General features: G+C 32.9%; 1 long non-coding RNA gene across 1 annotated transcript; it reads right to left on the bottom strand.

Annotated features, from left to right (window-relative positions):
• Positions 1–206: 206 nt before the first annotated feature.
• LOC136027872 (uncharacterized) lies at positions 207–25,236 on the bottom strand. Its single transcript, XR_010617682.1, has 3 exons — positions 24,981–25,236; positions 2,485–2,550; positions 207–313 (listed from the first exon to the last, which is right to left on the bottom strand). It is a non-coding gene; the product is annotated as an uncharacterized LOC136027872 (long non-coding RNA).
• Positions 25,237–25,582: the final 346 nt, after the last annotated feature.

Genomic DNA, 25,582 nt, shown 5'->3' with positions numbered 1-25,582 from the left:
AAAAGCAGTTTTACGTGAAACTATGTTAGGAACCTCAGTATCTCCATTTATACGAGTTCCGTGACAATGATCATTCAACCTTTTCTGAAATAGGCCTATTTATAAGTTACGAAGAAAAAATTACGAGTGTTTAGAATTCCAGGTAATAGAGATACTTTTTGCGAAAAATAATTTATGTTTTGGTGGTAAAGAAACAGAGATATGAGTACCTTATAATTTCCCAAGTTATCAACGACACAGGGCAGTGAAGCATCTCTTCCAACTGAAACAGTTATATTCGGAACTTGTTCCTCAAAAGTAGGAAGAACAAAAACTGAAAGATGAAACATATTGTAAGCATAATATATACTGGTCTGGATATCAAGAGTCATTCAATTACCGTTTTTTTTTATTAATACTATTTAATCCCGACTTTTTTTTCTCGCTATGCAAAAACTTCTTGAAAGAATTTTAATAAATCAAGCAAAAGAACCTATTGAACGACAAATAAAAAAAATGACACAAGTTGTAGCCTATAATCTTTTGTAAGAATCAGAAGAAAAACCTTTGGCAAACAATATTCAGTCGCCTTACCCTCCTACCCCTAAATACCCAAAAAGAAAGCCTGAAATGGCCGGGTGATAGGCTGGGAATTAACGACTACATATATATATATATATATATATATATATATATATATATATATATATATACGAAAAATATGAGAACATTTTTTCCACTATTATTTTTTACGTGATAATTACGGCTTAGAGATTATGAATGAAATAAAAACATGTATAACAAATTATGAATAACAAACTACAATGCTTCCAATAAAAACATTTAACGAAAAAAAAAATAATACACAATTTTTTATTTTGTATCCCAAAACGCTTATCAACATGATATTTAATTTTAAGCTGTTAATATACAGTTCTGACTAACCTTATTTCAAATAGAAAGTTCTATGAGTCATATGATTTGACTCCACTCTATAGGGCTATAATTAGAAAAAAGTTGAGATGGGAGGGACATATTTTATAGATTATGAATAAAAAAAAATTTTCAAAGATTTAGTATTTTGGCCATCCGTCTGTAAAAAAAAAAAAAAAAAAAAAAAAAAAAAAAAAAAAAAAAAAAAAATCGAATGTAGGCCAAGGGTCTGCGTTGTGCAGGTACCGATCTCCTGATTCAAAGCCTTCGACCGGGAGCCCAATGTTTGGTTGGGTTAAATTAACTGACGATTCCGGTGTCCCCCCCCCAGATTTCCTCAGGTACCCATTTAAAGCTAGGTCAACTCTGTCTGAGCTTGTACTATGTTTCTATATACTATTTTTGAAACTGTTGGTTTTCTTTTTTAATGTGTTTGAATTGTTGTAATCCCTTGTCAAAATAAAGAATTGTCATTTGTGATAATTGCAAATTTTGTTTTTTGGGCCTTTCTATTGACATTATACAACTGGATGCGTTCAAACCTGTAAGCTTAATCACGTATCAAGTTTATTATATCAAACCAAAAATAGCTTTAAAATTTTCGTGAATTTTTCTAATTTGAGCTGAAACATTAAAATAATTGTTCATGGACCGTTTTAGAAGTTTACTTAATAACTTTAGCGATTCTGAACTGAGTTTAAAAATAATCTTTGAAGTTTTTTATGTCTTCAAAAGACATTACTTATACTTAATTAGGAAAGAAATTCGGTAATGATGTTTTTCTAACAACGTTTTCAACTAAGCTTCAAACTTTTGCTTTTCTTTTTCTGAGTTTTTGAATTGTTGTGATCCCTTGTTAAAATGTATATAAATATTTTTGTAATTGCGAGCTTTTTAATCTTCATGCAATTTAATTTCTTTTCATACTAAAATCTATTCAAAGATATTGTTCGCTTTAAGAGACTTGATATAGTATATATATATATATATATATATATATATATATATATATATATATATATATATATATATATATATATATATATATACTACTACTACTAATAATAATAATAATAATAATAACTCACTGCAGGCCGCCTGAGGCCAACATAGCTACGCACGCTCCTCCTCCAACCTAATCTATTTGAAGCCTCCCTCTTTACACCCTCCCAGGAAGTTCCCATTTCCTTTTAATTTTTATTTATGACATCCTCCCAGCCCAGAAAAGGACGATCTGCTTTCCGTGTAGCCCCAGACGGTTGGCCAAAAAGGACAATCTTCGGTAATCAGTCATCCATCATCCGTACAACGTGGCCTAGCCATCTCAACCTTTATTTCATTATAGCCCTAGAAAGCGGGATTGAACCATATTTTTCGTACAACCTACTGTTTGAAATACGTTTGAAATACTGTTTGATATATATATATATATATATATATATATATATATATATATATATATATATATATATATATATATATATATATATATATATATATATATATATATATATATATATATATATATATTGATGCAAATACTAAATAATTATATAGAAATTAAGTTCTTACCAGAATTCTCTCTTGCATTATCGTCACTAGAACGATGTTTTCTTTTCGTTCCAGCCATAATTGAACCTAAAAATGAAATAGAAGTTTCAGTTAATGCCTTAGTGAATGGTACACAGTAAAGGGCCATATTTAACAATGAATTACATTAAAAGGAATAAAAAAATTACTTTGGTAGAGATTTGATGAAATTTTTGGAGCGATAATAAAAGCCATTTTCAATGTGGAGAAATATGTTGGTCTACTACAGAAGAATTTCACTTAATTATGGCTGAAGGAGTCAACGGCTTTTGATTTTATTGATCAGTGTGTATTACTAAAGTAAAACATGTGTTACTGTATTAGTACTATTAGTAGTAGTATTACTACTATTACTGCTATTAGTAAATGTGTTTCTAAAGAGAATATAACAGTTCAAAATAGGGATGAAACCTTTTAATCGACAGTGAAACAAATTTAAAATTTTTAACTGGATATTTTGGACACATATACAGTGTCCATAATCAGCAGTAAAACTAAAAGACATCAATAAAAACAAACACAATTTACACCCAATAGTGGAAGCAAATATCCATGACCTTTATGAGTTCAAAGCAAATGTTAGATAAGAGACTGTCAAAATTGATTGATTTTAATATTTCTCACCCTAAAAAATCCTAATTGATTCTAAAATGCACTGGTTTGTACGAGATACGTCACAAGTCATTAGAAAAGGTTAATAACTTCCATTTCTTACATTTCTCTAGTTTATAGGCTCCTTCTAACAAATTATATTCATTTTCCAATTGTAAATATATTCCTAATCAATTTTTACGTTCTGTTTCACGCTTAGATTTCAAAAACTGTCAATACTTGTGGAAAATATGCAAAGTGCCAACTGCTCAGGTGCTAAAAGTAACTATAAAATGAAATCAAACCTTATATTTTGACTCTAAAATTGTTATTTCTGTATCCAAAACCCTTTTGATAATACTTTCAGTAAAAAATTGAATACAATCACCCTTTTGAATGGTAACTGAATAGTTCAGTACTGAACTAGCTTTCATGGTGTCAACATCTAAACTAATCGGATTACTTTTCATTTTCACATAACTGAGAGTCTAAGGTATGAATTTTAATCCCACTTGCTGGAAAAGCAGTATTTGGGAAAATACAGTTTTTAATTAAAACTTGTGTGACGGTTTATCAAGGTGTCAACATCTATTGATTTCACATATTTGATATTCTGTGGACTTAAATTGAATGCAAGGAGAGAGGGAATAGAGGGAGAGGAATGAAGACGAAAAGAGAGGAAGGTGGAGTAAAGGAGTGAGGTAGGTTAATCTTAGAAAGCATTTGGTCAGTGTAAGATGGAAGACAAATTAATTTTGAATCCTGTTTTGAACTTTTTAAGCCGATCTCTAACTGATAGAGTTAGGCAAGAGTTTATCCAAAAGACAGCTGTCGCTTATTTTGATTAAATAAAAAAAAAAATTCTAAACTGAAAGCCAGGACTGACATTAAAACTTAAAACGAACAGAAATTACTTCCGTATATGAAAGGGGCTGCTTCCTCATCAACGCCCGCTCTTTACGCTAAAGTTTGATTCTTTCTCTCAACTCTTTTTTTTAAACAGTAAAAAACCTTAAGTAAATCCTGTAAATCCTGCGCTCCCTTCATGGAAATTTTCTTCCCCCATGACAAGTTCCTCGATGAAAGTTCCCCCAGCATATCCAGCATATACTATATGTAAGCGCTGGTCAAAGTTTGTAACTTTTAGCCCCTCCTAAGGGGACTGTGGGGGATTAAGTCGTCCCCAAAGACATATTTATAAGGCTTTTCGACTACGCTGAATAGAATGGCTATCTCACGGTTGACTTTGGGAAATAAATTAGCGTGGGAGGGGACCTAGGTGCCCTCTAATTTTTTGGTCACTTAAAAAGGGCACTAGAACTGTTCATTTCTTTTAGAATGAGCCCACTCACAATATTCTAGAACAACTGGGTCGATACGATCATCCCTGGAAAAAAAAACAACAAACAAATAAACACGCATCCGTGATCTGCCTTCTGGCTAAAAATACAAAATTCCACATTTTTGTAGATAGGAGCTTGAAACTTTTACAGTAGAGTTCTCTGACACATTGAATCTTATGGTTTAATTTTCGTTAAGCTTCTATGACTTTTAGGGGATGTTTTCCCCTATTTTCTAAAATAACACAAATTTTCTCAGGCTCGTAACTTTTGATGGGTAAGACTAACTTGATGAAACTTATACATTTAAAATTAGCATTAAAATGCGATTTTTGGATGTAGCTATTGGTATCAAAATTCCATTTTATAGAGTTTTGGTTACTATTGAGCCGGGTCGCTCTTTACTACAGTTCGTTACCATGAACTGTTTGATCGCGATACCAATATCCAAGCAAAGAAAGTTCTATATGCCAAACTAAGTGTTACAACCCAAATGGTGACTCACTCTAAAGATGAAGATAATATTCTTAACATATGTAAAACTTTAGTTGCTACTGCCAAGCAAAACCTAAAATTCCCAAAATTTGTTATTCTTAGTCCATGTGAAGTCCCAACTATAGGAGAGGCCGTAAATTCCACAGTTGTATCCAAGATCAATGAGTTATCGTGTAAATTGGACAGCACTCTGACAAACATATCTCACCTTTAAATAGCCTCTCTGACCGGTCACTGGTCTTGCCCCAAAGTCATGACTCAATGCCTAAACCCTCGTATGCTGTAATACTAAAAAACCCTCCAAAAGAGCCAAAAGGCCCAACTGAGCGCCAAGTATTTATAGACAGTCTTTGTCCTAGCCCTGGCTGCGATGTATCTGAGCTATGCTGTGGCAAGAATGAATGGAAACTTGTCGTCTCGTCTAAAGAAACCGCTAGTCTAACTATTAAAAAGGTAAAGGGTTCTTACCCCACTCTAAATGCTACAGTTAAGGAGCCTGCTTTTGTTGCTGTTTTTAAACAAGTACCGGACGAACTAGTCGACTCGTCACTGAAGGAATTAATCCCAAAATGCATCGAAACAGCTAATTGTGGTGCGTCACACACATTCAAAGTGTATTTCAAGTCAAGAAATGACTTAGATCAGTTCCTTGAAGAATCAGTGAAAATCGGTTATGAGCGACTTGCTACCCAGGAGTTTGTGTTTTTGCCTCATCGATGCTTTAACTGCCATATGACTAGCCACCTTGTAGCAAACTGCACAAACACTACCCTGTGCTAAAAATGCGGAGCTAGTGACCACAAGTCTACATCTGAATCCCCATGTAAGAACAGTCCTTTTTGTGTTAGTTGTAAAGCTCCAGGCCATACGGGCTACAGCATTAACTGCCCAAAGAACCGTAAAACCGTGAGCCAATGACTTTTGTGATAAATTTCATGTCTTGGCATATACATGGTTCTTTTGCGATTAAATTACCAGTGCTGATTATTTGTTAATTTCTTGGTTTTTCCTTGTTTCTTTTTCCTTCTCTTTCCCTGCTTTTTCGTATTTATCCTTACCTCAATTATACTATTTTTTTCCTTATATTTTTTCTTATACCTTTGGTCTGGTGGGTTTGGTCAAGGAGCGGAACTGCCATCCACCATGAGTAAATTGACGATTTCTACCGGTGACCAGGTTGGTATCAACTCTCTGGGGAACGCTTAATTGAATTACAAAAAAAACCTTTAGATATTGAAAATATAATTAATAATTCAATTGGAAGCAGAAATCTGAAGAATATTGATTCTTTCGGGTAATAAAAGTAAGTATGTTTCGCATTTAAATGGTACTGCCTCCTCTAAACGTGATGATGCTTCCTCTGTGCTTCAGCTTAACATTCAGGGACTTTCCTCGTCTTTTGATGAGCTAAAATTGATCGTCAGTGGTGGAACTCCTGATGTTATAGGATTATATGAAACTTTCCTAGAATCGAAAAAGGATATCCTTTTAAATATTATGGGATATAGGATGGACAGGCTGAATAGGAAACAGATGGCCTTGTCCTTTATATTGCTGATTGTCTTACAAATAATGTCCAAAGTGATTTGAGCAGAAATAAGGAAGGAATCTTTGAATCTCTTTTTATTGAGATTAAATCAATGCGTAAGTATTTAGCTGTGGGCCTTATTTATAGGTCCCCCAGTGAATCTATTCCTTCGTTTTTAGAATTCTGGAAGAAGTTTTGGACTCAGTCCAAAAACATCCCCATAAACTAATCCTTATGGGTGATTTTAACCTCAACCTGCTGGATCATTATTTTGCTTCAGCTTTTGATTTTTTGTCGATGATGCTCTCGCTGGGAACTCTACCTTCAGTTTGTATACCAACCCTAGTTACTGACACGCACACGTCTCTTATTGATGATATTTTTTCGTCACTAGATGATTTTAGATTGCCATTTATTGAGAAAAAGGGTGTCAATTTTAATCCTGGGTCTCTAAAAAAGCTTAGGGTATTAAGGTGAAACTTCCAGTAAATGTTGAGGAGGATGTCAAATGCAGTCAAACAACGCCGAAATTGGGATGGTTTTCAGAAGGGCGTGACAAAAATATCTAAGGAATGGCAGACAGTATTAGGTTGTAACTATCAGTGCATATTTGGGAGGATGTTAAAGAGCGATCAGAGAGATACCAGCCACTCACTCTCTTTAGATACCTCTCCCACTACACTATTTGAAATATTAAAAAATAATTATGTGAAAAAAAATCAAAAGGTCTAACAATTATACCTCTGGGGATGTCATTTTCCTCAACATTCTCTGGGGCTAGAAATGTTAATTATGTAATTTGTTCACTTCTTGTATTCCGAAAATATCACTATGGAGGGGGAAGCTTTATCCTGGGTGTCTCCAAGAAGGCTCAGGGCGGGAAGAAAAAAGTGTCAGGGTAAGAAATAGTTACATTGAGAGATATGTTGACATAAATCAAAAGACATTATGTGTGTCCAAGTTATCAAAATGAGCTTCTCCAATTTCTATAATATATTAGGAAAAGGTACGGTTTTTAACTTGAAACTTCCAGGGTTACTACTACTGCTACTGCTGCTGTAACTCCAACAGTATGCGACCGCAAATACTTGCGACTGCTCTTACTCGCGACTAAGATGACTTGTAACGGCAACTAGCCGTCAGGGCCAATCCTACTACTGCTGCTATTGCGACTTCAACTACAGGTGACTGCCACTGCAAAGGCTTGCAACTGAAAACAAGATTACTTGTAATGGCGACTATTAGTAACTGTGGTTTGCGACTGCTTGTAACTATTAACTACTTGTGACTGTGACTGCTTTGTGCCGTGTCTACTCTTGACTGTGACTGCAATTACTAGCAACTGTGGCTATTTTTACTTTCAAGAAAGGGTTAGGAGGATATTAAAGAAATTCAAAACACACTATATGCACGCTGATTGTCAGAAGTGTGCATGAGAGAGTATAAAATATTGTCAAGTTAGGTTATAGATTGCCGAAACTTACAGATCTTAATGTTTGCCACAATACAAAATTCTGATTGATTCTCAAATGCGCTGGTTTAAATAAAATACGTTCCAAGCTATGAAAAAAAGCTTAATAAATCATATTTTGTATCCATTTAGTGTTGCTCCCAAATAAATGATATTATATTTCTAATATAAGTATATTAGGCTATAATGAAAAAAAGGTTGATATGGCTTGGCTATTTCTAGGGCTATAATGAAAGAAAGGTTGAGATGGCTTGGCCACGTTCTAGGGATGAAGGATGACAGATTACCGACGATTTTCCTTTTTGGCCAACCGTCTGCGGCTACAAGGAAAGCAGGTCGTCCTTGTGTGGGTTGGGATGATGTCATAAATAAAGATTTAAAGGAAATGGGAACTTCCTGGGAGGGTGTAAAGAGGGAGGCTTTAAAAAGATTAGGTTGGAAGAGGAGCGTGCGTAGCTGTGTTGGCCTCAGGTGGCTTGGTGCTGCAGTGAGTTTTTAGTAGTAGTAGTAGTAGTAGTAGTAGTAGTAGTATTAGTAGTAATATAAGTCTATTCCTGATAAACTTTGATAATTCATTTCATACCATTTCATTCAGTTCCCACTTTGTTTGACTCCATAAAATTAATGCTTTTTATGATAATCTAAGATATTGTCCTTTTGAAATTTACGCTTCTAAAAGTGTAAGCACAGGTGAGAAACAAGTAAAGATTAAATTTCTTTGCCACTTTACCAAACATAATAGTTGTCAAAAAGTTTATCAACATTTTCTTAGGGACGGCTGGGGTTAATAGGTAGAAACTTCCATTGCAGGTTCAGAGGAATATTTGAAAGTTACTGAGGGGCAGCTAGTCCCTCCCCAATCGCCCTGAAGGTCTTCTTCCCAACACTGATCGATTTCGTTAACCCTTTGTTCAAAAAAAGCCAAACAGTCTAATAACTATATCTTTGAAAATACAAGCCCTTAAATTAATTAGATATTCTATTTGAACGTAGGGTAAGGGACAGTTTTATTCAGTCTCGGATAAATTCTATTGTGCAAAGTAAGACATTTGACGAAAATGTGAAAAAAGTTGTAAAATAGATTTAGTACATTATAGAGTAATTTGATTGTCCTATTTTACTCGTCCATATATACTCGGATCCGTAATAAAGGGGAATTGTCAAGGGAGAATTTTCCACCTTGTTGGAGGTAGGAGCTCTCCACCTTGCTAGGGACAGCAATTTTCCAGAGATTATTTTGTGAGGGGAGGGGGCTTTGGATAGGGGGGGAATAATCTCTGGGAAGAATTGTCTGTGGTTAGACTTTTAGGTGGGAATTTTTTTCAAATACTTTGAAATTAAAAAGTAGGTTTCCAACGCTCTGCATTTGTAAAAAAAGTAATTTATCAAAAATCTATTTTATAGAACAACTTTATCTAGCCAACATGTTATGAATTCAGTACATTATCGTGTTTTTTGAGTAATAGACTCAAAATTGTCAGTAAGAAAATTGTCGTAGAATAGGAAAATATCACGGAGGTGGAATTTCCCACTGGCTTTTTTCTATAGGAATTTTCTTGGATGATTTAAATTCGCATGATGGTAGTTTTCTGGGGTATAATGTTTTAAATTCTTTGAAGTTGTAAATATGTGGGAGTGGGCATTTTCTATGGCGAAGAGAACTTTTAGGGGAAATTCTCTCTGGATGAAGAGGCGACTTCAAAGAGGTGACTCTCATTGGGGGGATTATTTGGTGGATTCCTCCTTGAGTTTCCTTTCTTTTTGGATTCCAGCAACACGCAACGGGTATGTTTGTTGCATATGAAAAACGTTTGCTAAGTTTTTTGCAAATCTTTATAGCCTCTGATGCTTCTCTAGGAAAAGAACAGTCAAATATTTCTATTCTATACCAGGAATCTATAGTTTCTACAAGCAAAGCTTGCGGGGAAACTTCTTGCTGAAACTAAATCTACGTACATCCCATATATCTAACAGCTATTTTTGTTAACTCACAAAATATAGGGAGAGAATTTTGCGGCGTTGAAAAACTCATATAAGAAAATCGATAAATAAACGTACGGTGCGTTTTTGCTGCTACTTATTTTGTAAATTCCTCCTGTATGTGTCTCTTTGGTAGGATGTTTCTCAGATATATAATATATCTGGCCCGAGTATGGTTGTTCAGAAACGAAAATGTACAAGGTAATGAAGACACAGGTTGTCTAAGTGGGGAGCCAGCGTATTTCCCTCGGCATATTGCCCCTGAAAAAACCTCCTGGCTTATTCCTCCGAGGTAAAATCCCCCGAAAACCTCTCTCCCGCATATAACACTCACTTGAAATTACCTCCCCCACCTCGTGGAAAACTCCCTCGCGTCATTTCTCACCCTCAGCAAATTTCCCCCTGATAATTCCCACCAATATTCCCCCCTGGATAATTCAAGATGTTCATTAGACGGGGAATTGAAAGTTATTGATTGCTGTTAAGGTGGATGCTCACAATTGTAAATTTGTTTGTAGCTTACCGCGTTTTCACTTTTCTTTATGAGAATTCAAATACTGGATTGTAAGTAAAGTGTTGGATAAGATTTGATTATTTAGTCAGAATTTTTGATGAACATTAGTTTTGTTAAACAAGTTCTTAATAATAATTTTACTGAAGAAATTCGAGTGGACAGAGACGGGTATTATTGTTAATGTGGATGGAAGTTAAATAAGACTTGGTCTTCTACATGGCTGAAGTCATCAAGACCTCACAGTAGTGTTCTCTGATGTTTAAATAAATTGTATACGCTTGTTTAAACACATTTATACATTTTATATATCAAAACAGGAAAAATACCATTAAAAATTGGGGAAAAAACTCCTGGGAGTACTTGCTATAAACCATCCCTAGGAATTCCCTGGCAAGGCCCGTGATTTCCTGCCTCACCTTTTTCCCCTCTGTGCTGGTAAAAATATGAATGTAATAAATAAAGGTTTAATAGTTATATTTTGGGATGTCAACCCTCCACAAACCCTCAGGGGAAATTAGGCAATTCGTTCATTGTTTATATATAGTATATGTTGATGACACACACTACCACGACTACGGCTATTACCGCTACGGCTACTAATAGTACTATCACAATACTACATTTACAATATTGAGGGTACATTTGAGCCGAGTCAAAAGACACTATGTGCATGCACATTGTCAAATGAGTGTATCTCATGAGTCGATTTAAATATTCAATTGAATTTTTCAGAGATTACTTATAGGGGAAGATCAGTTGACCAAAAGGTATTATGTGCATGCTGTTACCATTACTACTACAACTGCTACATTTATTAGTACTCCTACTGCTACTACCGTTACTTAAATTACTAATTCTATTGCAACTACTTGTAAGGCTAAAAGCATTAAGATGAAAATTTTAAGAAGTTAATGAACATATAGGCTATCGAAAAAACTTATTACCGATGTCATAGCATCGGAAAATATACGGACATTTTTGCGATGGAGATTTCTATGGAAGGGGGATTCTTAGGGGGAATTTTCGGTGGGAAAAATTACTTGGGAAGAATCTTCATAAATTCTTCTACGGTATTCTTTCATTTGCCTTCCTTCTTCTTTGGATACACAATTTTATATATGGAATTGTCCGGGGTAATTTTCAGTGGGGGTAAAATTTTATGGCAAGATTTTTTCATGCAAAATGTGGGTAAAGTCAACAAGGGTAGTGCAAAGTCACAACTCCCTACTTCTTGCAAAAAATATTTCTGGTGTCTATTTTAATCTTTTATTTACCTTAATTGATTTGTTTCTTAACACAGTTTATTTACGAAAGGTGACAGGTCTTTGTGTAGGGAGGCTGGAGTTAATTTACCAAAAGAAGTATGTTTCAATGGACTAATTTTTTAAGAGTCATTGAACTTTCAGATGGAAATTAAATGAGCTTTTGAGATTTGTTGTTTAATCCATCTTAGTTTTCAAGTTTATTTAAATCTACGCCTTTATTATTGCTTTCGGGGGGGGGGATTCAGGTCATTTTTGATGCTATTGTGTACAGTGAGGTATAATTTCTTGTCAGCTGTTGCATTAGGAGTGTCACTGGGTTGTTACAAAGTAGGGAGAGAAAATGGGTGCCTCAAACCATCTCGGGGGAAGGCGGATTTCCCAGCATGATCTAGTTAATGATCAGAAATTAAAGTCTACTAAAACAAGTTTTTCAACTGTGAGTACAGAAAACTGAGAAAAAAGACAAAAAAATCAGCTCAATGCACGAATCCTTCGGTGATTTGGTCGTCGTTTGTTTTGCTTGACAAGAAAAAAACAGCAGCACATTATTCAGATTTGATACTGACAGTTACCTGTTATAAAAAAATGACAATTTATTCAATGGCAGGAAAAAACGATGACACGTCCACCGATAGTCTCGGAAATGACGGAGAATTTTATTGCAAAAAGAAAAAGGTAACCAAATTATTTACTGACTAAATGCTATAAAGCTAGATTAAAGTTTCACTGGAAATATATTGCCCTGCTAATCCTTCCTTTGGGAAAACCTTACAAAATTTCTTTAAAAGTTATCTCAAATTTTTTCATTTGCTATGCATGACATTCAGGTATGATATCCAAAAAAAGTTTATAGCTTTTATGTCAAACATTTTAACACCTTATTTTATTAAGAGCACATTGTACACAATCCAAGGCATTCTTTTAAAACTAAATTAAGTTAAGAGGCTGTACTGTTCTTTGACACAAGATCATTTTACCAAAGACAGATTTGCTTAATCAAAAAAAAGCAGGTACACATGTTGGTTTAGCTGAGAACGGATTGAGAATGGAAAACTTAGACGTATTTAAATATAATCCTTGTAGCACTTTCGTTATATACGCTTGGACACGTATCAATATTTGTTTATACGAGACGTTTACATGTTTTCCAAGGGCTAGACAATATGTACATTCGAATCCACTGGAGCTTTTATAGGCTGCTCCTTAGAAATTACAATTTTTAAAACGGTAATTTTAAACAAATTGGCTATATATATATATATATATATATATATATATATATATATATATATATATATATATATATATATATATATATATATATATATATATCAAGGCTCTGCCGCTATACCTATAAGTTCCTTTAAGCATGTCCTGTACAAATCTTTGTTGTTCTAATAGGATTACTTCGCTCAATTTTTATAGTGGAATAAATGTTTTCCATCTGCATATGATGAGGGCGACCATTTGAATCGATATAAGGATAAATTTACCCTTTAAATATACAAAATTTTAGGTTCTCAAGCCTGTCAGATTCTTGACAATACAGCTTTTGCTATCTTCTGTCTAAATTAATAGGAGGTATGCCCATATTACAGCCATTAGAAATTTATTTGCCTTCTTCTCTCTTCGTCTATCATCTTTTCTGTTTTATGTTTAGAGATTTTGACGATTAATTCACGAATGATCTTATTAGTTATTGCGTGACCCTGAAAGATGAAAAATTTAATATAGTCAAAGAATAATAATTTTCTGGGAGATTAGCTAATCAATTTCCAGTTTATTTTCCTTTGCAGAGGGATGTCTTAACCAATAAATTAAATAGTTTTTCCCGTAAATCTATTCAGGAAATGAAGTTCAATTTGTTTCAATAATTTTTCATGGGAAAAATGCATAAACTAAAATTGAATAGCAAAAAACACATAAATATAGCAGGACAAATTGCAAGAAAAATAGCAAAACTATGTCAAGGGGAAATCATAGCAAATACCTTCATAGAACATTATTTATTGTAATCATTCTTAGTACATTTTTCAATTTATGTGATAAGACAAATTATGTTGAAAAAATTTAATTTTTTTCAGATGTTAAAACACAAAGTTGCCTAAAACTATGCCGAAATAATAGATACGAAAACAATAACACAGGGTGCGGGAAATTTCTTAATGTACTAAGAAAATCAAAATTAAAATTTATTTTACCCCCTTAACCACATTAGGTCTAATAAAATCCGAAAGCCGTAAGTATTTTCTCTTTACTGCGTCGAAGTTATGAAAAAAATTTGGCCATTACGAAATTTTCTTCAATGTTCCTAAGCTAAAACAAGAAAACAGATAAACAAAACCTTTTATTTAAACTTGGGAACACTTTTTCTCAGTAAATATTCTAACATCAACCATTCGTGGATTCCAAAAAGCATCTAACCCTTTTTAGGAAACCTACAGCTTCTTAAGCTGTTTGGTGTTGGGTGTTTTTAGCTTTTGATTACTATTTAAAGGAGAAATGTAGCGTTCCGCCATACCAGCTTGGTTTTCAGATTAAAATAGTGTGTGTTGATGCCCTAGTGTTATAGCTAGTGTTCTAAAAGAGACGGAACTAGCCCAATAAAGTCTCGTTCTAACAGCAGACGATGTTAGGCGTAAAAGAGCAACCATCACCAGGACTCGGTGAACTTCGTTGAAGTAAGAATGTTTTAAAAAGTTTTTCAAAAACATTTTTATTTTTAATTTTCACATTTTGATGTAAGTCCTTTTGATATATATATATATATATATATATATATATATATATATATATATATATATATATATATATATATATATATATATATATATATATATATATATATATATATATATATATATATATATATATATATATATATATATATATATATTTACATTATAGTGTTTTACAGAAGACGGCCCTTGGACATAGGGTCGGAATATCCACTGAATTGAATTCCACTGTCTTGGAAAGAAAATTTTCCTATTGTGTTTTTTTTTTATATGGAAAGGCAGTGTGGTCTTCGTTGCTATTTATATTTACTAAATAGCCGACCCAGCAATAGGTCTACCAAAATGTATTTTTAAACACAATCGCAAAATTAGTTTCCATCCATGGTACCCCTTTCTTGTATAGTGATTAAAAAAAACAAGTTTTTTTAACTGAAAGTAAGGAGCAACATTAAAACTTAAAACGCACAGAAATCACTTCGTATATGAAAGAGGCTGCTTCCTCATCAACGCCCCGTTCTTTACAGTAAAGTTTGACTCTTTCTCTCAATTTTTCTTTTTAAAACAGTAAAAAACTTTAGCGTAAAGAGCGGGGCGTTGTTAAGATAGCAGCCTCTTTCATATACGAAGTAATTTCTGTGCGTTTTAAGTTTTAATGTCGCTCCTTACTTTCAGTTATAAAAAATTTGTTTTTTTTTTATTTAATTTCTGAACGTTTTTGAATCAATGCATGTTTTGATTTTGGCTCTCCGCAGAGGAATAATCAAAACGAAATTTGCCTCTTTTTTTTTTGGCTAAATGGCTTTCTCATAATTTTGATCGAATGATGTCGAGAAAAAAAGAGCGGGCGACGAAGCCTAGTTGCCCTCCAATTTTTTGGTTAATTAAAAAGGCAACTAGAACTTATAATTTTTTACGAATCTTTTTATTGGTAAAAGATTTCCGTAACTTATAAATTAGCTTACGTAAAGAACTTTTGCATTCTCATGTTTTTATTACATATATGAGGGGATTCGCCCCATCGTCAGTACCTCGCTCTTTACACTAAAGCTTAAATTTTATCCCAATTCATTAAGAACTACCCCTGAATCACAAAAGCCATAGAATAAATAGTTGAAATAGTTGAAATTACTAAAAATACTTTAGCGTAAAGAGCGAGGTATTAGAAGGAGGTGAGCCCCTCATATGGGTAATAATTTCTGTTTGTTTTAAGTTTTATTGCTTTTCCTTACTTCCAGCTGAAAAAGCTTTTTCACATTTATTTTTTAATTGTATGTTTTTTAAATAATGCTAGTAAATCCTGCTTTCCCTTCATGGAAATTTTCATCTCCCATGACAAATTCTCGATAGAAAGTTCCCCCAGCATATCCTCCTCTTCTCAACCCCTCCCCCCAACCAAAAAATTCTCCTGAAAACGCCTGTATACTTCCCAATAACCATTACTATATGTAAGCACAGATCAAAGTTTGTAACTTGTTGCCCCTCCCACGGGGACTGTGGGGGAGTAAATCGTCCCCAAAGACATAGTTATAAGGTTTTTCGACTACGTTGAATAAAATGGCTATCTCAGAATTTTGATCCGTTGACCTTGGGAAAATAATTAGCGTGGGAGGGGGCCTAGGTGCCCTCCAATTTTTTTGGTCACTTTAAAAGGGCACTAGAACTTTTTATTTTCGTTAGAATGAGCTGTCTTGCAACATTCTAGGACAACTGGGTCGATACAATCACCCCTGGGAAAAAAAAGAAAAAAAAAAACAAATAAACACGCATCCCTGATCTGCCTTCTGGCAAAAAATGCAAAATTCCACATTTTTATATATAGGAGCTCGAAACTTCTACAGTAGGGTTCTCTGATACGCTGAATCTGATGGTGTGATTTTCGTTAAGATTCTATGACTTTTAGGGGGTGTTTCCCCCTATTTTCTAAAAAAATGCAAATTTTCTCAGGCTCGTAACTTTTGATGGGTAAGACTAAACTTGATGAAACTTATATATTTAAAACCAGCATTAAAATGCAATTCTTTTGATGTAGCTATTGGTATCAAAATTCCATTTTTTAGAGTTTTGGCTACTATTGAGCCGGGTCGCTCCTTACTATTCGTTACCACGAACTGTTTGATATTCAAAGTTGTATTTATGTAAACGTTTGTTCGGTACTCTATAAAGGTTCGTTATAAATTGTTCTTATAGTTATAATTTCTCTTTTTTTTTTCTCTTTTTCTTGCTTTTTTTTGGTTTTCTCCGTGTCTTCCGTCTCTATTTACTTTTATATTGTATGACAGGTTAGAAAAAAATAAACAAAAAAAAAAAAAAATATTTTATTTTGTGCCTAAGATTACCAATAATTGCACATTGCCTAGCATTTTCGATAGAAATTTATTTCTGACTTCACTACTGCCTTGTCGATAAAAACTTTATTTCTAATTTTTTGCTTATTGTTTAAGATGCATATGGATGCGTAAATTAATACTTAGCCGTTTCTAAGAATCATATTTTATTTCCGATTTTAATATAAGCAGAGAATCTTGAAAGATAGTAAAATATTGTTGGATTAATAATAGAGTAAAAAATAGCATAATACTATACAATTATTCATAAAGCTGCACAATTTTCACATCAGAGAACCAATCACGTATATTTTCTGGTTTAAGAAAATTACGTGATTGGCTTTCAAAAATACGTCAAAGACATAAACTAAAGAAATTTAAGCATTCATTTTACCCTGGGAGGAAATAGACACTCTTTCAGCCTTACAGGAAAGTATTACCTCTTTTGTCTTTGGTTTTACTTTGGAAAACAAGAACGTATGTTTGGAGTCCTGGAAGAAATTGACACTCATTTTACCATACAAGAAAATGTTTCTTTCTTTCTCTTTGTTCTTATCATAGAAAAGGAAAACCTATAGAGGGATACCAGGGAGTCTCTTACCGTGGCAGAAAATGGACACCAGTCCTACCATGTAAGAAGCCATTACCTCTTTCCCTTTCATGTTTCACTATGGAAAATGTAAAAGTGCTTAGGGAGTATAGGGAGTCTTTTACCATGACATAGAACTCACACTCTTTCTACCATACAGGAAACTTTAACCTTCTTTTCCATGACAAAAATTAGCCCCCTTTTTACCAATGAAGGAACAATTGCCTGTTTTTTTCTCTTTGGCTTCACTCTGGAAAACAAGAGTCATAAGAAGTCTAGATGTCCAACCACAAAAAAAAACAAGGTATTCGTCATCTTCTTGTAAATCCCCTGTCATTTGTGTGACTACACTATCTTAGTTTCTGCTCCAAAAACTTTTTACCGCCGAAAATTACCTAGAAATATTAGCCCCGTGGTATAAGAAGAAGTTTTCTTCCACCTAAACAATTCATCTCCTGTCTTAATTGACCTGTTCAACTGAGAAATTCTATCCCTTTTATGATGTTGAATTAGCCATATTTACTTTCAACACAGGAAAGAAAGCAAATGCTCTGTATGAGTAAATATTATATATGCCATACATTCAGAATAGGCCATTACAGATAAAATAGGAATAAATATACAGAATGTCCTGGTGATAACAGATCATTCTTTGCTTGGTAATTGAGAACTTGAATATGCATAGATTTTACCCTGTTATAAATAAACATAGTTATGTTGATTTTGACTGAAGTGCTTGCACTTTGTTCTAAAGTTTTAAGGGCGAACATATGATGAGCTTATAGAACGTAAATGATAAGCTTGCCTTACCCAAGAAAAAGTAACGCTTTCTCGACAACTTATTCTAAATTCCTAAAATATCAATTGTAAACAAATACAATGTTCTTGGTCAAGTGATGAATTAGTGTGCCAAGGAAAAGTAAACACACAAATCTTGTATTAAACAAATTCCGACATACTGTGAAAACATGTCTAACAAAAAAGTCAACCTAGAAAAAAACAACAACAACAACAACAAAACGCTCAAATGAAGTAATAACCTAAAACGAAATTCTAATTTTAAAAGTAACATTTAAATGGAATAATTGAGGGACTTGTTAGATGAGCAAGGTCGTCTGAAATGAAACTTATTTCAATAAAATACGAAATAAAATTCGTCTGAAATTTTAAAACTAACGTAATATGCTCCCCAACTGAAAAAAGAAAACCTTTCTAACTTCAAAAAGACTGCATGTATCTAGCTTCTTAATGTGTTTTAACGGTGTCTGTGGGAAAACTTTAGTTGAATCCAGAAGTAATTCCACTCAGTAAAGGGAACAGTATGCTATTTATTGTGTTTTTTTTGTAACCAATGATTTTCTAAAATATTAAACTGCGAAATCAAACAACTTCAGTTTGGAAAACATCAGAGTTACATCTTAAGCCCTATCTTCTGACAAAGAAAAATGTCAAGAGGTCTTTCCAAGTTTGCAACTGTAAGGTCAGTTCATGACAGTTATTCGTTAATCAGAGTTTCAGGTTTTAACTACTGATTTAATGTTGTGGCTAGCATCAACTAAGAGCTCAAACAATTCAGATTTTTATGTATTTAATGCAATTCATTTATAGTACAGATTTTATGGTGTTAGTACAGATTGGGTTGAACATAACAGACGATACTAAAAAAAATAACAATAAAAAAATTACAGTGGTGCCGGTGAATGTTTTTTTCTATATAAGCTTGAAGTGATATTGTGCAAGAATCTGCCACAGTAGCCCTTAATGCGGGATTTCTCACTTATGATTACCTTCTGCGACGTCTTTTATAATTCACTATCAATAGCCAAAATAATAAAGTTACTAAACTTACTTTGAACCATTAAATTATTGGAAAGATTTGAGTGTTTTTCCAAAAGAATCGTAAAACTATTAGTATCTACCATGAGCTGAGCAGAAATCCAATATTTTCAATCATATTCAGATTAATATTAAATATTAATATAATATTCAATATTAATATTATAATATTAATATATAATATTAATAATATAATATTAATAATAATATAATATAATATTAATATAATGTTCAATATAATATAATATTCAAATAAAGCTATGTGTTTGCTTTGAAGCCTGCGGTTTTATGAAAAGATTACAGCCTAAACTTGCATCAAAACAAGAAATACTTATATCATTAGACTCATTGGCTTCAGACCAACTCATTTAATTATCCAGTATGAGGATTTGGTAAGGATTTTCTCTTCGGGAAAAGTCTCAGCATTTTAATTCATACTTTACTTAAATTACATTTACTAATATATTAATATTACATTGTCGATAAGTTTATATTTTATTTAATTTTTATGTATTTATCAAATTATCTTTTCTTTTGCACTTCAGTTACTATAATTTAATAATTAACTGTTTCGGGCAGTTAAGATTTTTCTAAAACACTTAAAATCTTGACTTAGAATCTATAATTTGTTAAAAAAAACTTAATAATCTTGATGCAGATTTCTCGCCTGTGCCATTTTGACAACCTGGATGCACTGACACTATTTTCAGTTAGTTGGTACAAGCAAAATGGGTAGTAATATTAGTAGCACTGAGAGATTCAGCTTAATACCCAATGGCATTGCTCGGAAATCGCTGATACTCCGCTTTGATAGCCAATATATATATAGTGTGTTTTGACTCAGTTTAGCATCTCTCTCAAAATACCCAGAAAGCTTCAAAATAAAGTTTTAATTCTTCCCTTAAATATTACTAATACGCTATTTTGATAACCTGCTTGTACATAGTCTGTTTTGATTTAGTTCAAAAGCTCACTCATAATCCCCTAAGACGTTTAATTTAATACTCTTAGGATTACCGAGTGTAGTAGTGGTAGTAGCAGTAATATTAATAGGAGCAACGGAAGTACTAGTAGTGATGGTACTAGTAGCATAAGTTATCAAACAGTTCGTGGTAACAAACTGTAGTAAGGAGCGACCCGGCTCAATAGTACCCAAAACTCTGAAAAATAGAATTTTGATACCAATAGCTTTATCAAAAGAATTGCATTTTAATGCTGATTGTAAATATATAAATTTCATCAAGTTTAGTCTTACCCATCAAAAGTTACAAGTCTGAGAAAATTTGCCTTATTTTAGAAAATAGGGGGAAACAACCCCTAAAAGTCATAGAATCTTAACAAAAATCACACCATCATTTCCAGCGTATCAAAAAAACTTTGTAATAGAAATTCCAAGCTTCTATCTGCAAAATGTGGAATTTTGTATTTTTTGCCCGAAGACAGATCATGGATCCGTGTTTCTTTGTTTGTTTTTTTTTTCCCTTTTTTTAAGTCATGGATCTAAATATACAGTCGGATTATCAGCTTGTTCTTTACGGACAAAATTTGCAAAAAGTCGATAGCTTCACCTATCTTGGCTCAGTAATAGACCCTCATGGAGGCTGCGACCTTGACGTACAGAACAGAATAAACACTAGGCCCTCCTCTCACAACTCCGCCACCATCTGTGGAACCGGCGGGAGATTAGCACGAAGACAAAAATTTCTGTATATAAAGCGACTGTTAGATCTGTCCTCTTACATGCAGTAAAAAACTGACCACTGAAGGTGCTTCATCTCCATGATTTAGAAGTCTTTGACCACCATTGTCTACAAAAAATCCTGAAGATTCGATTTTCTGACAGAATCTCAAATTTTGATATGCGCCACCACTGCTGTAAATTTGAACCCGCCATCACGATTGTCAAACAGAGAAGACTGCGTTGGCTTAGTCATATGCTTAGAAGACCCAATGACCACATCATGAAGCAAGTATTTCTAGCTGCCCCGTTGCCAGATTGGCGCAGGCGACTGGGCGGTCAATTAAAGAATTGATGGGCAACTGTCAAAAACAACCTCGACCCCATTGGCGGATTTCGAAGATTTGGCTGAAAGTGGGAGAGCTGCTGGCTTTGGTGTGCTGAAGAGCTGGCACAAGATCGCAACAAATGGGAGTCAACCATACGCAATCTTCTAAATGCCGAGTGAGGCGTCCTCGTCTGGTCCCGGGACAAGAACAATTAAGTACAAGTAAGTATATATTTAAAATCAGCATTAAAATTTGATTATGCTTATGTAACTATTTGTATTCAAATTCTGTTTTTTAGAGTTTCGGTTTCAGTTGAGCCGGGTCGCTCCTTGCTACAGTTGGTTACCACGACCTGTTTGAAACTCAAACAAAATTAAAGTATAAGTTTCTAGGACATTCGAAAAGATTAAAAAAGCTCTTTTTTTTACCAATACGAAAGACCATGTCAAATAAAACAAAACACAAGTTACAACTTTTCCCGCAAAAGAAGTTTTCCAAAGAAAAGTAAAGATATACCATTGAACAAATCAATTAACACATGAGAACAAAGCAAACAAAAATAGCAATAAATAACTTAGCCAATCTCAAAACGAACAGAGACCACAAATAAAATGTAAGGCTAATGCCACCTGTACCTTTTGAAGACCAAAACATAAAATGCACTACGCTTAAAACAAAATATATTTTGAACATTTTTTTTCTTTTTCAACTCTAATAAATCCAAAATTATTAAGACTCACAGTAATTAATATCAATGTGTATATTAAACTGTCAATTCAGATTCATTTGCTTTTTTCGGTAATCTTGGTTGTTTTGTTGAGTATTTATCTTATTTTTTATTGATCTTATGAGAAAAACAAACACATAGCCCGAAATAAATATTTTATTTTTCAGCAAAGTTATAAATATGCTTTTATCTTTAAAAGGCTTAGGGCCGTTGGTCCTACTCTTCTTTGTGGTAGTTTCCATTAGTTTTTTTAGCTCGAATTGGTTATTTGTTGTAATTGCTGTGTTTTCGGTTCATTCATTCATCTATGGTGATTTTTGGTGGTTTTACGCTTGAAAAGCTATTTGACAAGATACTTAGGTACTAGAAAATCATTTACTTTGGAAAAATGCTTTTGTTTAAAATCTTTTTGTGCAATTAGTACCTTAAGTAATTGTTCTATCTTGTCAATTATAAAATTTTTTTGTTTTGCCAAACTATTTAGAATTGATTGGTAAGTTTAATAAAAGTTCAGAGTTTGTATATATATATATATATATATATATATATATATATATATATATATATATATATATATATATATATATATATACACATATATATATATATATATATATATATCATGAAAAGAGAAATCACCAATGCAACAGCACAAACACAAAGAAAAAAAGAGAGACAGAAGGAGAAAAGGAAGACTGTTTTTCGAAATTATTGATTAATATAGACCAGCACTTAAATGAGGCCTTAACCCTACTCATTCATACAATCACAGAGGTCAAACAGCATAGCCATACACAATCAACCATAAAGAATAATCCATGGACAGGCAGTCATGTCGTCAATAAGCATAAGTCGTCATTTACCAAACAATAGAAAAAATAATATAGACAAATAATTCAGAGGCAACAACCCAACACAAGGAATCATCAGGAGAATACACTGGCCTATATAGGGTTTCGCCACTTTAAATTCTCTACCCAGCACAGTGTTGTGGCTACCATAGAATATCCATGGCATCCCCGTGCCAGGTATCACCCCCAAAATACATGCCTATGAAAGAAAAAAAACAGCAAATGTAAAACAACCAAGTAAAACCAAAACAAGCTTATACTGTTAATATATCCCTCTTTTTAGCAACAATAGGTAAACTAAATATTATAAAATTTACCAAATCACAAATATTAACACATTGCAAAAAACCTGAATGAAATAAACAATTATAGAATTCATCTTTTTCATGTGGCTAATTTTTAAAAACAATCCGCTCTATTAGAAACACAATTCAAAATAAATGGCGCTGCGACAACATTTCTCGAACCTCCAAAATTAGTTGAAAATTTCTTTAAGTATTTCTAAATAATTCTTTTGATATTTATTTAAAAGTTCGTTATAATGAAAACTAAATTTTTTAAATTGCCAAGTTAATTTATTTGCAGAAAAACCTCTTGATATCAATTTTTGGCTTAAGATTTTACATCTATTTTTAAAATCAATATAATTACTACAAATCCTTGCATAACGAACTAACTGTGAGAAAAACACTGGATATGTGATATTTGAGTGTATATTACTTTCAGAGAATGGGAAACTAATCACTACAAAATAAAAATCATCCGTTTTATTATACTTTTTAAAACTTACTTTATTATTATCACAAATATCAATATTTAAATCTAAGAAATGATCTTCATGACCAGCGCCATGACTAGGCTCAAGAATAAGCTCTGATGGATATTTATTTTTAGAAATATCAATGAAATCCTTACAATTTAAGACCAAAATATCATCTAAATATCTTTTATTATTTGACAAAACATGTTTTAAATTAATTGGATTATTCTTATCCATCATATATTTATATTCTAGTTGACTTAAAAACAAGTCTTCTATAAATGGGCTGGCATTCCCCCCCATGGGAATTCCCACAATTTGCTTGTAAAAATCACCCCCTAATCTTGTATAAGTATTGTATAAAACAAATTCTAATAACTCAAAAATCATATCCAAGCTGTAACATCTCAAGTTAACTGTAGTATTAAAGCAATTTGTCCATATAGCTTTTTTATTATAAGCGTCTATTTTTAAGAACCTTTTACTAGATAAGCGGAAAGATTTCTTGATAACAGTTTTTAAATTATCAAACACTAAATTAAGTGATAAATTAGTATACATTGTCGCAAAATCGAAAGACACAATTCTTTTAGCTGAAACCATTGTTAAAGAATATATCACCTGCAGTGAATTATTAACACTCCAATATGGATTAAAATTCGAAAATTTTTTAATACCAGAACAATAGGTTTTAAGTTTATTTACAATTTCCTTTAAAATTAAAGAGAGGTCAGTAGCAGCAATGCGGGTTGGACATTTAGCTGCTCCAGCAATAAACCGCCTTTTAGGGGGATTCTTATGAAATTTTACAGTCCAATATAGGAAAGGGAACTTTTTATCATTGTCATTTATTTTAATATTAAAATTTTTAAAAAATATTTCTTCAGTCTGTTCAATTCCTCTATATTTACCTTTTCGTAAACATTAGTTGTGCATAACTCCCTTTTTAAGATATTACAATACAGTTTCTGACAAATTATGGCAAAATTATTATTAGCTTTATCCACTGGCACAATTACAAATTCATTCTTTAGATTAGCAATTGCTTGTTTAATCTTCGCATTATAAAATAATGATTTAGTGTTACTATTTTTTAAGTTAGAATATATTCTACTAATATTATTCTACTAATAATTAAATTTTTCCAACTTTGAAAACTCTCTTTATTTTTATTCTCTTTCTTACACCACTTATCAATAAATAAATCAAAATCATTTTCCAAGCCATCAAGAACACTCGATGGTTTCAGATGATGAGAAAGACGGAAATAAGCCCCTTTATTCATTATAATTTGAAGATCATCTTGCTTTATTATTGACAAGTCCCCTGTTATAACATGTTTGTAAGTAGGATACATTGAAGTATTGTGCAGCGTTTGTCTGGTAAGACACACACACACAAACATATATAAGTAAAACACACATGTAAGTTAGTTTTAGAAAGTTAGTTTCAGAAAGCTTACCAAGAACCAAACTCAATATGAGGAGGAACAACAGATATTTTTTGCATGTTGAATTATAACTGAGTGGTATTACAGGAGAACTGTTTATATTATGTTCGCGTGGAATACTCTGCGCAGGAAATTATCCAAGAAATCCAGGAAATTATAATTTCCTGGAATCGGTCTCCGCCCCCATTTCTAATTGGCATGTGTTTAATAATAGCTCTTGTGGCATATCAAATAACCTTCTCCAAATTAAGAATGGTTATCAACTTGCCAAAAGTTTGGCCGAAAGTTTGGAAAAACTTTAACAAGTTTTTACTGTTTTAAAAAGTAGAGTTGAGAGAAAGAGTCAATCTTTAGCTTAAAGGGCGGGGCTTTGAGGAGGGAACAGACCCTTTCATATACGGAATAATTTCTGTAAATTATTACATATATTCCATATTCTGTAAAAAAAAATATTGGAGGCCAAACTAATTGTTGTTGCTATTAAAATTTGAATTGAACAGAAATTACTCCGTATATGAAACGGGCTATTCCCTCGTCAACGCCTCGCTCTTTATGTTAAAGTTTGACTCTTTCTCTCAACTCTACTTTTTAAAGCAGTAAAAACTTTAGTGTAA

The sequence above is a fragment of the Artemia franciscana genome, chromosome 6 (assembly GCF_032884065.1).
Source record: "Artemia franciscana chromosome 6, ASM3288406v1, whole genome shotgun sequence".
In the NCBI taxonomy this organism is placed as follows: domain Eukaryota; kingdom Metazoa; phylum Arthropoda; class Branchiopoda; order Anostraca; family Artemiidae; genus Artemia; species Artemia franciscana.
This window is presented reverse-complemented; position numbering and strand designations above follow the sequence as displayed.